This window comes from Capra hircus, chromosome 5, assembly GCF_001704415.2.
Source record: "Capra hircus breed San Clemente chromosome 5, ASM170441v1, whole genome shotgun sequence".
NCBI classification, from domain to species: Eukaryota; Metazoa; Chordata; class Mammalia; order Artiodactyla; family Bovidae; genus Capra; species Capra hircus.
This window is the reverse complement of record NC_030812.1, coordinates 101,152,135-101,165,392: the sequence shown is the minus strand read 5'-3', so window position 1 is coordinate 101,165,392 and position 13,258 is coordinate 101,152,135. Positions and strand designations below refer to the sequence as shown.

The 13,258-nt window shown below is 38.7% G+C and overlaps 1 pseudogene; it reads right to left on the bottom strand.

Annotated features, from left to right (window-relative positions):
- Nucleotides 1-13,258, bottom strand: part of LOC102185252 — a 76,965-nt pseudogene that overhangs the window by 36,930 nt on the left and 26,777 nt on the right.

The following is a 13,258-nucleotide window of genomic DNA, read 5'->3' as shown; positions in this document are numbered from 1 at the left end:
AGGAGATAATAGTTGAAAACTTCCCTAAAATGGGGAAGGAAATAATCACCCAAGTCCAAGAAACACAGAGAGCTCCAAATAGGATAAACCCAAGGCAAAACACCCCAAGACACATATTAATCAAATTAACAAAGACCAAACACAAAGAACAAATGTTAAAAGCAGCAAGGGAAAAACAACAAATAACACACAAGGGGATTCCCATAAGGATAACAGCTGATCTTTCAATAGAAACTCTTCAGGCCAGGAGGGAATGACAAGACATACTTAAAGTGATGAAAGAAAATAACCTGCAGCCCAGATTACTGTACCCAGCAAGGATCTCATTCAAATACGAAGGAGAAATCAAAAGCTTTACAGACAAGCAAAAGCTGAGAGAATTCAGCACCACCAAACCAGCTCTCTAACAAATTCTAAAGGATATTCTCTAGACAGGAAACACGAAAAGGGTGTATAAACCCGAACCCAAAACAATAAAGTAAATGGTAACAGGATCATACTTATCTATAATTACCTTAAACGTAAATGGGTTGAACGCCCCAACCGAAAGGCAAAGACTGGCCAAATGGATACAAAAACAAGACCCCTCTATATGCTGCTTACAAGAGACCCACCTCAAAACAAGGGACACATACAGACTGAAAGTGAAGGGCTGGAAAAAGATATACCACGCAAATAGAGACCAAAAGAAAGCAGGAGTGGCAATACTCATATCCGATAAAATAGACTTTAAAACAAAGGCTGTGAAAAGAGACAAAGAAGGCCACTAAATAATGATCAAAGGATCAATCCAAGAAGAAGATATAATAATTATAAATATATATGCACCCAATATAGGAGCATAGCAATATGTAAGACAAATGCTAACAAGTATGAAAGGGGAAATCAACAATAACACAATAATAGTGGGAGACTTTAATACCCCACTCACACCTATGGATAGGTCAACTAAACAGAAAATTAACAAAGAAACGCAAACTTTAAATGATACATTAGATCAGTTAGACCTAATTGATATCTATAGGACATTTCACCCCAAAACAATGAATTTCACCTGTTTTTCAAGTGCTCATGGAACCTTCTCCAGGATAGATCACATCCTGGGCCATAAATCTAAACTTGATAAATTCAAAAAAATCGAAATCATTCCAAGCATCTTTTCTGACCATAATGCATTAAGATTAGATCTCAATTACAGGAGAAAAACTATTAAAAATTCCAACATATGGAGGTTGAACAACACACTTCTGAATAACCAACAAATCACAGAAGAAATCAAAAAAGAAATCAAAATATGCATAGAAACTAATGAAAATGAAAACACAACAACCCAAAACCTGTGGGACACTATAAAAGCAGTGCTAAGAGGAAAGTCCATAGCAATACAGGCATACCTCAAGAAACAAGAAAAAAGTCAAATAAATAACCTAACTCTACAACTAAAGCAACTAGAAAAGGAAGAACTGGAGAACCCCAGAGTTAGTAGAAGGAAAGAAATCTTAAAAATTAGGGCAGAAATAAATGCAAAAGAAACAAAAGAGACCATAGCAAAAATCAACAAAGCCAAAAGCTGGTTCTTTGAAAGGATAAATAAAATTGACAAACCATTAGCCAGGCTCATCAAGAAGCAAAGAGAGAAAAATCAAATCAATAAAATTAGAAATGAAAATGGAGAGATCACAACAGACAACACAGAAATACAAAGGATCATAAGAGACTACTATCAGCAGTTGTATGCCAATAAAATGGACAACGTGGAAGAAATGGACAAATTCTTAGAAAAGTACAATTTTCCAAAACTGAACCAGGAAGAAATAGAAAATCTTAACAGACCCATCACAAGCATGGAAATTGAAACTGTAATCAGAAATCTTCCAGCAAACAAAAGCCCAGGTCCAGACGGCTTCACAGCTGAATTCTACCAAAAATTTCAAGAAGAGCTAACACCTATCCTCCTCAAACTCTTCCAGAAAATTGCAGAGGAAGGTAAACTTCCAAACTCATTCTATGAGGCCACCATCACCCTAATACCAAAACCTGACAAAGATGTCACAAAAAAAGAAAACTACAGGCCAATATCACTGATGAACATAGATGCAAAAATCCTCAACAAAATTCTAGCAATCAGAATCCAACAACACATTAAAAAGATCATACACCATGACCAAGTGGGCTTTATCCCAGGGATGCAAGGATTCTTCAATATCCGCAAATCAATCAATGTAATTCACCACATTAACAAATTGAAAAATAAAAGCCATATAATTATCTCAATAGATGCTGAGAAGGCCTTTGACAAAATTCAACATCCATTTATGATAAAAACTCTCCAGAAAGCAGGAATAGAAGGAACATACCTCAACATAATAAAAGCTATATATGACAAACCCACAGCAAACATTATCCTCAATGGTGAAAAACTGAAAGCATTTCCCCTAAAGTCAGGAACAAGAAAGGGGTGCCCACTCTCACCACTACTATTCAACATAGTTCTGGAAGTTTTGGCCACAGCCATCAGAGCAGAAAAAGAAAGAAAAGGAATCCAAATTGGAAAAGAAGAAGTAAAACTTTCACTGTTTGCAGATGACATGATCCTCTACATAGAAAACCCTAAAGACTCCACCAGAAAATTACTAGAGCCAATCAATGAATATAGTAAAGTTGCAGGATATAAAATCAACACACAGAAATCCCTTGCATTCCTATACACTAATAATGAGAAAATAGAAAAAGAAATTAAGGAAAAAATTCCATTCACCTTTGCAACGAAATGAATAAAATACTTAGGAATATATCTACCTAAAGAAACTAAAGACCTATATATAGAAAACTATAAAACACTGATGAAAGAAATCAAAGAGGACAGTAATAGATGGAGAAATATAGTATGTTCATGGATCGGAAGAATCAATATAGTGAAAATGAGTATACTGCCCAAAGCAATATACAAATTCAATGCAATCCCTATCAAGCTACCAGCCATATTTTTCACAGAACTAGAACAAATAATTTCAAGATTTGTATGGAAATACAAAAAACCTCGAATAGCCAAAGCAATCTTGAGAAAGAAGAATGGAACTGGAGGAATCAACTTGCCTGACTTCAGGCTCTACTACAAAGCCACAGTCATCAAAACAGTATGGTACTGGCACAAAGACAGACATGTAGATCAATGGAACAAAATAGAAAGCCCAGAGATAAATCCACACACATATGGACACCTTATCTTTGACAAAGGAGGCAAGAATATACAATGGAGTAAAGACAATCTCTTTAACAAGTGGTGCTGGGAAAACTGGTCAACCACTTGTAAAAGAATGAAACTAGATCACTTTCTAACACCGCACCCAAAAATAAACTCAAAATGGATTAAAGATCTAAATGTAAGACCAGAAACTATAAAACTCCTAGAGGAGAACATAGGCAAAACACTCTCAGACATAAATCACAGCAGGATCCTCTATGATCCACCTCCCAGAATTCTGGAAATAAAAGCAAAAATAAACAAATGGGACCTAATTAAAATTAAAAGCTTCTTCACAACAAAGGAAAATATAAGCAAGGTGAAAAGACAGCCTTCTGAATGGGAGAAAATCATAGCAAATGAAGCAACTGACAAACAACTAATCTCAAAAATATACAAGCAACTTATGCAGCTCAATTCCAGAAAAATAAATGACCCAATCTAAAAATGGGCCAAAGAACTAAATAGACATTTCTCCAAAGAAGACATACGGATGGCTAACAAACACATGAAAAGATGCTCAACATCACTCATTATTAGAGAAATACAAATCAAAACCACAATGAGGTACCACTTCACACCAGTCAGAATGGCTGCGATCCAAAAATCTGCAAGCAATAAATGCTGGAGAGGGTGTGGAGAAAAGGGAACCCTCCTACACTGTTGGTGGGAATGCAAACTAGTTCAGCCACTATGGAGAACAGTGGGGAGATTCCTTTAAAAAATTGCAAATAGAACTACCTTATGACCCAGCAATCCCACTTCTGGGCATACACACCGAGGAAACCAGAATTGAAAGAGACACATGTACCCCAATATTCATCGCAGCACTGTTTATAATAGCCAGGACATGGAAACAACCTAGATGTCCATCAGCAGATGAGTGGATAAGAAAGCTGTGGTACATATACATGATGGAGTATTACTCAGTCGTTAAAAAGAATTCATTTGAATCAGTTCTGATGAGATGGATGAAACTGGAGCCGATTATACAGAGTGAAGTAAGCCAGAAAGAAAAATACCAATACAGTATACTAACACATATATATGGAATTTAGAAAGATGGCAATGACGACCCTGTATGCAAGACAGCAAAAAAGACACAGATGTGTATAACAGACTTTCGGACTCAGAGGGAGAGGGACAGGGTGGGATGATTTGGGAGAATGGCATTCTTAGATGTATACTATGATGTAAGAATCGAATCGCCAGTCTATGTCTGATGCAGGATACAGCATGCTTGGGGCTGGTGCATGGGGATGACCTAGAGAGATGTTATGGGGAGGGAGGTGGGAGGGGGGTTCATTTTTGGGAACTCATGCAAGAATTAAAGATTTTAAAATTTAAAAAAAAATTAAAAATAAATAAACAAAAATAAATTTGCAAAGGAAACTTGCAATCTGCCACAAATCCATAAGAATCTCTGAGTTGTTAAATGCTATCCCTTTAGGGATCATCTCTATATATGTAAATGATATCCTCCTATAGTAAGAGTAACCTCCACTCCTACTAGCCCAGTGCAAAATAATGTCTCACATAGTTTGTACAGAAACAACTCCACCCAGGAAAGTACATCCTCATTTTTGTTCCCTCCTTCACATAGCCTCCCTGTGCAAAGAGAATGTGTATGTGGCAGTTAGCAAATGTTTCACTTTTACAAAAAGTGAATTGTGAAAAAAAATTATGAGGATTTATTTTAATTGGGAGAATGAATAAAGCTATTTTAGCATCAGGTAAGTCCACTGGAGAAGAAAAGAATAGCAGAGACTTATAAGAGAAAAGTAGATGAAGCTCATCACTCATAGCCACAGTGCACTCAGTGAGGATGGGTAGGTGTCTCAGTCCTCTCTAGCCCACTATCTCCCATTGCCCTGCTGATCAGACACCAGCTTTCTTGGAACTTCCCATTTTCTCAGCCGGTGGACAAAGAACTGACCACACCTGAGCAGATGACTCCTGCATCTTCTCGATGATCGCAATTGTGTTGCTGCCATCCCCAGGTAGGGCACCTCCACACTTGGGACTCCTCTCCTCTGCAGTTCACTTCATCCAGCCAGATGGGCCCTGATCCCGTCCCGAAGGAAGAAAAGAGAGTGGCATCCAGGGCTTCTCTACAGCTCAGCTGCCTGCACACCACGCGGGCATCGTCCAGGTCCCAGCTGTCATCACAGATGGTGCCCGAGGAACCCTGGTCAAGGATCTCCACTCTCCCAGAGCAGCGACCACCTCCGTCCACCAGGCGGAGCTGTCTGCTGTCTGAGCAGAGAGAAATGAGACAATGGGGTGATGACACCAAGGGTTGAGAAAGGTCTTCTGTCCTGTAGGATGCCCACTTGAGCAGAAGGGAGTGCTCTCCTCTGAACGCTGCCAGTTCAGACATGGAGTGGTTGCACTGGGGCTGCAGCTGGGTCCAGTTCTTTATGTTAGGGACCAAACGACGGTCTCTAGGACCTGAGTCATGTTTACCAGAAAGAGACAGGATATGCGCTCATCCTGCCTGGCCAATCATGTAACGCCAGCTACTCCTGTAACTGAGACAAAGAACTGCCTGTATATAAGCCGCCATACTCCTTTGTTCGGGGCTCTTGTCAGATTCCCTTGTGTGGGATGAGACTTGGGCCCTAGCGTGCTAGGAATAAACAAACTCCCTTCTTGCGTTTGCAATACTGTGGTGGACTTGCTCTCTCGGTCGGTTTGGAGATACAGACTCGGAGCATAACACTTTATACCAGTGGCAAGAGAATAATAAGGTTGAAAAATGGGAAGAAAATAAAACAGGAAATATTAAGTTGAAAACACTCTAGTGAGTAGTCTGAGACAGCAGGTGGTGCAAGGTCCTATCAGAGTTAACATTCTGATCTGAGTTCTGTACAGCATCAGAGAAAGATTTATAGGAAATGTTAGTCTCTCTACCAGGAGCAGTTAAATGAGTTCAGAGTCACAGGAATGAGCTGGCAGAGGGATGGATTCCTTTCAAAGCACACACATTTTGATGCGATTGACCTATGAGTTAAAGGGGTTAATTAAAGGGAATGGAGTCAGGAGCTGGCCTTATCAGATGCCTTAGGTAGCAGCCATGAATCCTCTACCATTAGACTCCTTCCTCCTGGTACAGTCATTCAGAACTGAAAAACAAATGGATTCTGTGATATCTTGGTTTACCCCAGAATATTTCATTTGCAGTTCTGAGCTTCAGACTTCAGATCTGGATACTTACTTTTAAACAATGTGATCTGTTTGAGTAGACTGAACAGCTTTGCACGAGAGATGATGTCAGGGAACATCGACACTGGTCAGATTCCACTGGGAATCATAGAATGTTGCTTCCTCTCCCCCAAAATATATAATCTCTCCTTGGACTTTGTGTCAAGAATCTCTGTTATTCAAATTTTGGAGTTATGTGATCTTCAGGGGGAAATAGTGTGTATGTTTGCTTAGTCAATTCAGTCATGTTCAACTCTTTAAGACCCTATGAACTGTAGCCCACCAGGCTCTTCTGCCCACGGGATTCTCCAGGCAAGAATACTGGAGTGGGTGGCCTCGCCCTCCTCCAGGGGTTCTTCCTGACTCAGCGACCTAACCAGCATCTCCTGCATTGCATGTGGATTCTTTACAGCTGAGCCACCGGCGAACCCTTCTAGTTCTATCAATGAGCAGAAATAGGTCACATTTCTGCAAGCCCTTGAACAAATAACATTAACAAGCTCACTGTATTCTCCTCTCCTTTTATACATAAAAGTGATGTAAAGAAAGGTTAAAGAATGTTTATCGATGTTACCCTTTAAGTAAATGATGAAGTAGAGAATTAAACCTAAAATTTTCCACTTCCATGGAGAATGGAGGAGTTCACAGCAGGCCAATGTGTTTTGCTGGGTCTTGCTGGATACAGCTTAAAAAGCTGAAAAATGTTCTTTAAGAAACAGTAAATGTATTCAACATTTGTTGAACTGACATGGATTAAATATGTTAAAATTCTAAAGTGTGGAGGTTATTTCAATGTTACCCAAGGATCTATAGCTTCTTTTTCTCTCGGAATTTGCTGATTCATTGCATAATTTAATGATTCAGAATCTGGGCTTGGGCAAGCAGAGCACTATTGTTGTGACAGGAAGCCAGCATAATTTGGGAGTTACCTGGTGCTGGAGTGACAAAATTAGTCTTGAGAGCCTCTCTCACACAGCACATTTTCTCCTCAAATATCTGCCCAGTATATAAGCTGTGAAGGGCAGGAAGCTAAAGAGCTATACAAAAAGACTTGGAAAGCAGAGTCTTTCTCATTCTCTTGGGTACTGAGCTACCAAAGAATTCAGGCTCTGAACTGAAATCTCTGAAAGTCCCTGTCATAGAGACAGAAAAATCAGAGGTGGACTGAGTGCTACCAAAACGACAACCCACACTTATTACAGCTCAGTTTTAGGTTATATTTAGATGTTTGAGTGATATACACCCCATCCCCCTATCTCCCTAGCAAAACAAAGGATAAATCCTTTCAGGTATTAGAAAACGTATCAGGAGTATCTTACTTTTCATATATAATTTATAGCACTCAATAAAAAATAACATGACATTTGACAAGCTAGAATAACATGAAAAATGACCAAAGTGAAAAAAAGAGATAAGAGAATGCAGAGACACACATAATAGAAATGCATAAGGATTTTAACTACGACCAATGTGTTTAGGGGAAAAGAGAGAAGGGGAGAATATACAGGGAAAAAGATGAAAAAGTTAACAAATAATCATAAACAAGTAAAAATAGCATTGCCAACCTAAAATAAAATATCTAGGTTTAAAAAGTGAATGAATAAGTCAAATAAACTTTAGATAGAACTTAGAATATAGTGATTTAGAGGAGTCATAAAGATGAGAGATGAGAAGGAAAATAAAGAGTAGGAAAGGGAGAAGAGATACAGAGACACAGAGGCAGAACTACAGAAGTCATATTTGAAGATATAATAAGAGAAAACTTAATATAAACTAAAGAGTATGAAAACCCCCACTCCTAATAAAGCTGCTGAAAATCAAAAGGAAAAAGGAAAATCTGAAATAATAACAGATTTATTTAATACTAAAGGAAGAGGGAAAAAAGGAGAGAAAAATGAACATAATTCATGTGGATCTATTAAAAGCAAATGGCAGATACCAACACATCAATATCAGTAATTGCATTTACAGTGAATGGATTAAGATAAAACACAACTGATGCAAATGTTACTTGCAAAATAATCACCTTACGCTATGAAAACAAAGAAATGTCGAAAGTAAAATGATGGGGAAAATGTACCAACTGTAAGAAAGCTGGAGTAGCTTTATCGATGTCCCAGAAAGTAGAAAAGATACACTAATTGACAGTAGTCCTGATAGAGGGCATCAGAGGGCAGACAGACTGAAACCACAATCACAGAAAACTAGCCAACCTGATCACATTGACCACAGCCTTATCTAACTCAATGAAACTAAGCCATGCCGTGTAGGGCCAACCAAGACAGATGGGTCACAGTGGAGAGTTCTGACAAAATGTGGTCCACTGGAGAAGGGAATGGCAAACCACTGCAGGATTCTTGCCTTGAAAACCCCATGAACGGTATGAAAGGCAAAAAGGTAGGACACTGAAAGATGAACTCCCCAGGTCAGTAGGTGCCCAATATGCTACTGGAGATCACTGAAGAAATAATTCCAGAAAGAATGAAGGTAGGGAGCCAAGGCAAAAACAACACCCAGTTGTGGATGTGACTGATGATAGAAGCAAGGTCCACTGGTGTAAAGAGCAATATTGCATAGGAACCTGGAATGTTAGGTCCATGAATGAAGGGAAATTGGAAGTGGTCAAACAGGAGATGGCAACAGTGAATGTCGACATTCTAGGAATCGGTGAGCTAAAATGGACTGGAATAGGTGAATTTAACTCATATGACCATTATATCTACTACTGTGGGCAGGAATCGCTTAGAAGAAATGGAGTAACCATCATAGTCAACAAAAGAGTCTGAAATGCAGTGCTTGGATACAGTCTCAAAAACAACAGAATGATCTCTCTGTTCATCTCCAAGGCAAACCATTCAATATCATGGTAATGCAAGTCTATGCCCCAACCAGTAATGCTGAAGAAGCTGAGGTTGAATGGTTCTATGAAGACCTACATGACCTTTTAGAACTAACACCCCAAAAAGATGTCCTTTTCCTTATAAGGGACTGGAATCCCAAAGTATGAAGTCAAGAAACATCTGGAGTAACAGGCAAATTTGACCTTGGATTACAGAATGAAGCAGGGAAAAGGCTAATAGAGTTTTGCCAAGACAACGCACTGATCATAGCAAACACCCTCTTCCAACAACACAAGAGAAGACTCTACTCATGGACATCACCAAATGGCCAACACTGAAATCCAATAGATTATATTCTTTGCAGCCAAAGATGGAGAAGCTCTATACAGTAACCAGACCAGGAGCTGACGGTGGCTCTGATAATTAACTGCTTATTGCAAATTCAGACTTAAATTGAAAAAAAAAGGAGGGGGGAACACTAGACGATTCAGGTATGACCTAAATCAAATCCCTTATGACTATATACAGTGGAAGTGAGAAGTAGATTTAAAGGGCTATATCTCATAGATAGAGTGCCTGATGAACTATGGACGGAGGTTCGTGACACTGTACAGGAGACAGAAATAAAGACCATCCCCAAGAAAAAGAAATACAAAAAAGCAAAACGGCTGTCTGCGGAGGCCTTACAAATAGCTGTGAAAGGAAGGGAAGTGAAAAGCAAAGGAGAAAAGGAAAGATATACCCATTTTAATGCAGAGTTCAAAAGAAGAGCAAGGAAAGATAAGAAAGGCTTCCTCAGCAATCAGTGCAATAAATAGAGGAAAACAATAGAATGGGAAAGACTAGAGATCTCTTCAAGAAAATTAGAGATACCAAGGGAACATTTCAAGCAAAGATTGGGTAAATAAAAGACAGAAATGGTATGAACCTAACAGAAGCAGAAGATGTTAAGAAGAGGTGGCAAGAATACACAGAAGTACTGTACAAAAGAGATCTTCTTGACCAAGATAATCATGATGGTGTGATCACTCACACTCACCTAGAGCCAGACATCCTGGAATGTGAAGTCAAGTGGGCCTTAAGAAGCATCACTATGAACAAAACTAGTGGAGGGGATGGAATTCCAGATGAGCTCTTTCAAATCCTGAAAGATGATGCTGTGAAGTGCTGCACTCAATATGCCAGCAAATTTGGAAAACTAAGCAGTAGCCACAGGACTGGAAAAGGTCAGTTTTCATTCCAATCCCAAAGAAAGGCGATGCCAAAGAATGCTCAAAGTCCCGCACAATTGCACTCATCTCACATGCTAGTAAAGTAATGCTCAAAATTCTCCAAACCAGGCTTCAGCAATACATGAACCGTGAACTTCCAGATGTTCAAGCAGGTTTTAGAAAAGGGAAAGGAACCAGAGATCAAATTGCCAACATCTGTTGGATCATGGAGAAAGCAAGAGAGTTCCAGGAAAACATCTATTTCTGCTTTATTGACTATGCCAAAACCTTTGACTGTGTTGATCACAATAAACTGTGGAAAATTCTGAAAGGGATGGGAATACCAGACCACCTGAGCTGCCTCTTGAGAAACCTGTATGTAGGTCAGGAAGCAACAGTTAGAACTGGACATGGAACAACAGACTGGTTCCAAATAGGAAAAAGTGCATCAAGCCTGTATATTGTCATCCTGCTTATTTAACTTATATTCAGAGTACATCATAAGAAATGCTGGGCTGGATGAAGCAAAAGCTGGAATCAAGATTGCTGGGAGAAGTATCAATAACCTCAGATATGCAGATGACACAACCCTTATGGCAGAAAAAGAAGAAGAACTAAAGAGCCTCTTGATGAAAGTGAAAGAGGAGAATGAAAAAGTCAGCTTAAAGCTCAACATTCAGGAAACTAAGATCATGGCATCCAGTCCCATCACTTCATGGAAAATGGATATGGAAACAGTGGAAACAGTGGCTAACTTTATTTGGGGGGGCTCCAAAATCACTGCAGATGATGACTGCAGCCATGAAATTAAGAGACGCTTGCTCCTTGGAAGGAATGTTATGGCAAACCTAGACAGCATATTAAAAAGGAGAGACATTACTTTGCCAACAAAGGTTCATCCAGTCAAAGCTATGGTTTTTCTGGTAGTCATGTATGGATGTGAGATTTGGACTGTAAAGAAAGCTGAGCAATGGAGAATTGATGTTTTTGAACTGTGGTGTTGGAGAAGACTCTTGAGAGTCCCTTGGACTGCAAGGAGATCCAACCAGTCCATCCTAGAGGAGATCAGTCCTGAGTATTCACTGGAAGGACTGATGTTGAAGCTGAAACTCCAATATTTGGGCCACCTGATGTGAAGAGCTGACTCATTTCAAAAGACCCTGATGCTGAGAAAGATTGAGGGCAGAAGGAGAAGGGGATGACAGAGGATGAGATTGTTGGATGGCATCACTGACTCAATTGACATGAGTTTGGATAAACTCTGGGAATTGGTGATGGACAGGGAGGCCTGGCGTGCTGCAGTCCATGGAGTCGCAAAGAGTCAGACACAACTGAGCAACTGAACTGAACTGAACTGAACACGAATTGAATTAAAGAGGGAATTTTCATGATCATAATGAGGTGTACCCTTTATAAAGATATAGACATCAAAATTCAAGAAAGGTAACAGTACATAACTTTGAAATATACTTGACAGAATGAAAAGAATAGGCAAAATCACAATCAAAATGGGGGATTATTACTGTGTCTTTTTCAATAGCATACAGACCAGACATACAAAAAGCAAAGGATACAGTAGATGTACAACAAAATAGTCAGCACATTTAACCAAGTAACACATACAGCAATGCACCCAACAACGCAAGAGTTCACAATACTGTAAATGCACTCGGAGCTTTTACCAAAATGACCACATAATGGGACAAAATCTTTCACTCTTTGAATTCATACAGAGTATTTACTTTGACCACAGTGGAATGAAATTAAGAATTAAAAAGAAAATATTGTTAGCCATCCCCATTTTGGGAAATTCAGCAACACTCTTCCAAAAAACACCTGAGTCTGGGAATAAATTTAAAATTTACTAAATATTGTGAAATAATGATAATAAAAATACAATAATAATGATAATAAACACAAAATAATGATATTATCATAAATTCTTCTAATGAAACTCAAGGGAAATTTATACTGTAGATTTAGAGAAGAGGAAATACTGAAAGTGAAAAAATTGTAAGCTTCGGTTAAGAAACTAGGAGATGAGAAAGCCTAAAGAATATAGAACATTGGGGTTAATTTAAAAAGGAACAAAAATGGATGGAAAACAAGGTAAGCATAAGATAGAAAGCATAGAAGAAAACCCTTTAAACGTGGCTCATTGAAAACTGATGAACACTGATCAATACCAATGAAGAGCAGAGAGAAAATGAAGTTAACAATAGCAAGAATGAAAAGGGACATCACTATAAATCATACAGATTTTTTGGTCATAGTTTTTGTGTTGTTTGTTTGTTCTTGGCTGTGCTGTGGCCCTTGGGATCTTAGTTCCCAGGTCAGGGATTGAACCTGGACCCACGGCAGTGAAAGTCCAGAGATTTAACCCCTGGATTGCATAGCTTTATTAATGTAATTTATACATTTAATGTGGATAAGTACACAGAAAGTGTCTTTTTCCACAGCCTTGCAAACACTTAAGTGTCTTTTCAAAAAAACAGTCATTCTGACATGTGTGATATCTCTTTGTGGTTTTGATTTACATTTCCCTGATGATTGACAATGTCAAGCATTTTTCATATACCCATTGGCCATTTGTGTGTTTTCTTTAGAGAAATGTCTATTCAAGCCCTTGGCCAATTTTTTAATTGAGTTATTAGGTTTTGGATTTTTTTTTCTTGAGTTGCAGGAGTTCCTTATTTGTTTGGAAATTAATACCTTATATAGTTTGTGCTAGCTTGCTTTTTCACTCTGTTGATGTTTCC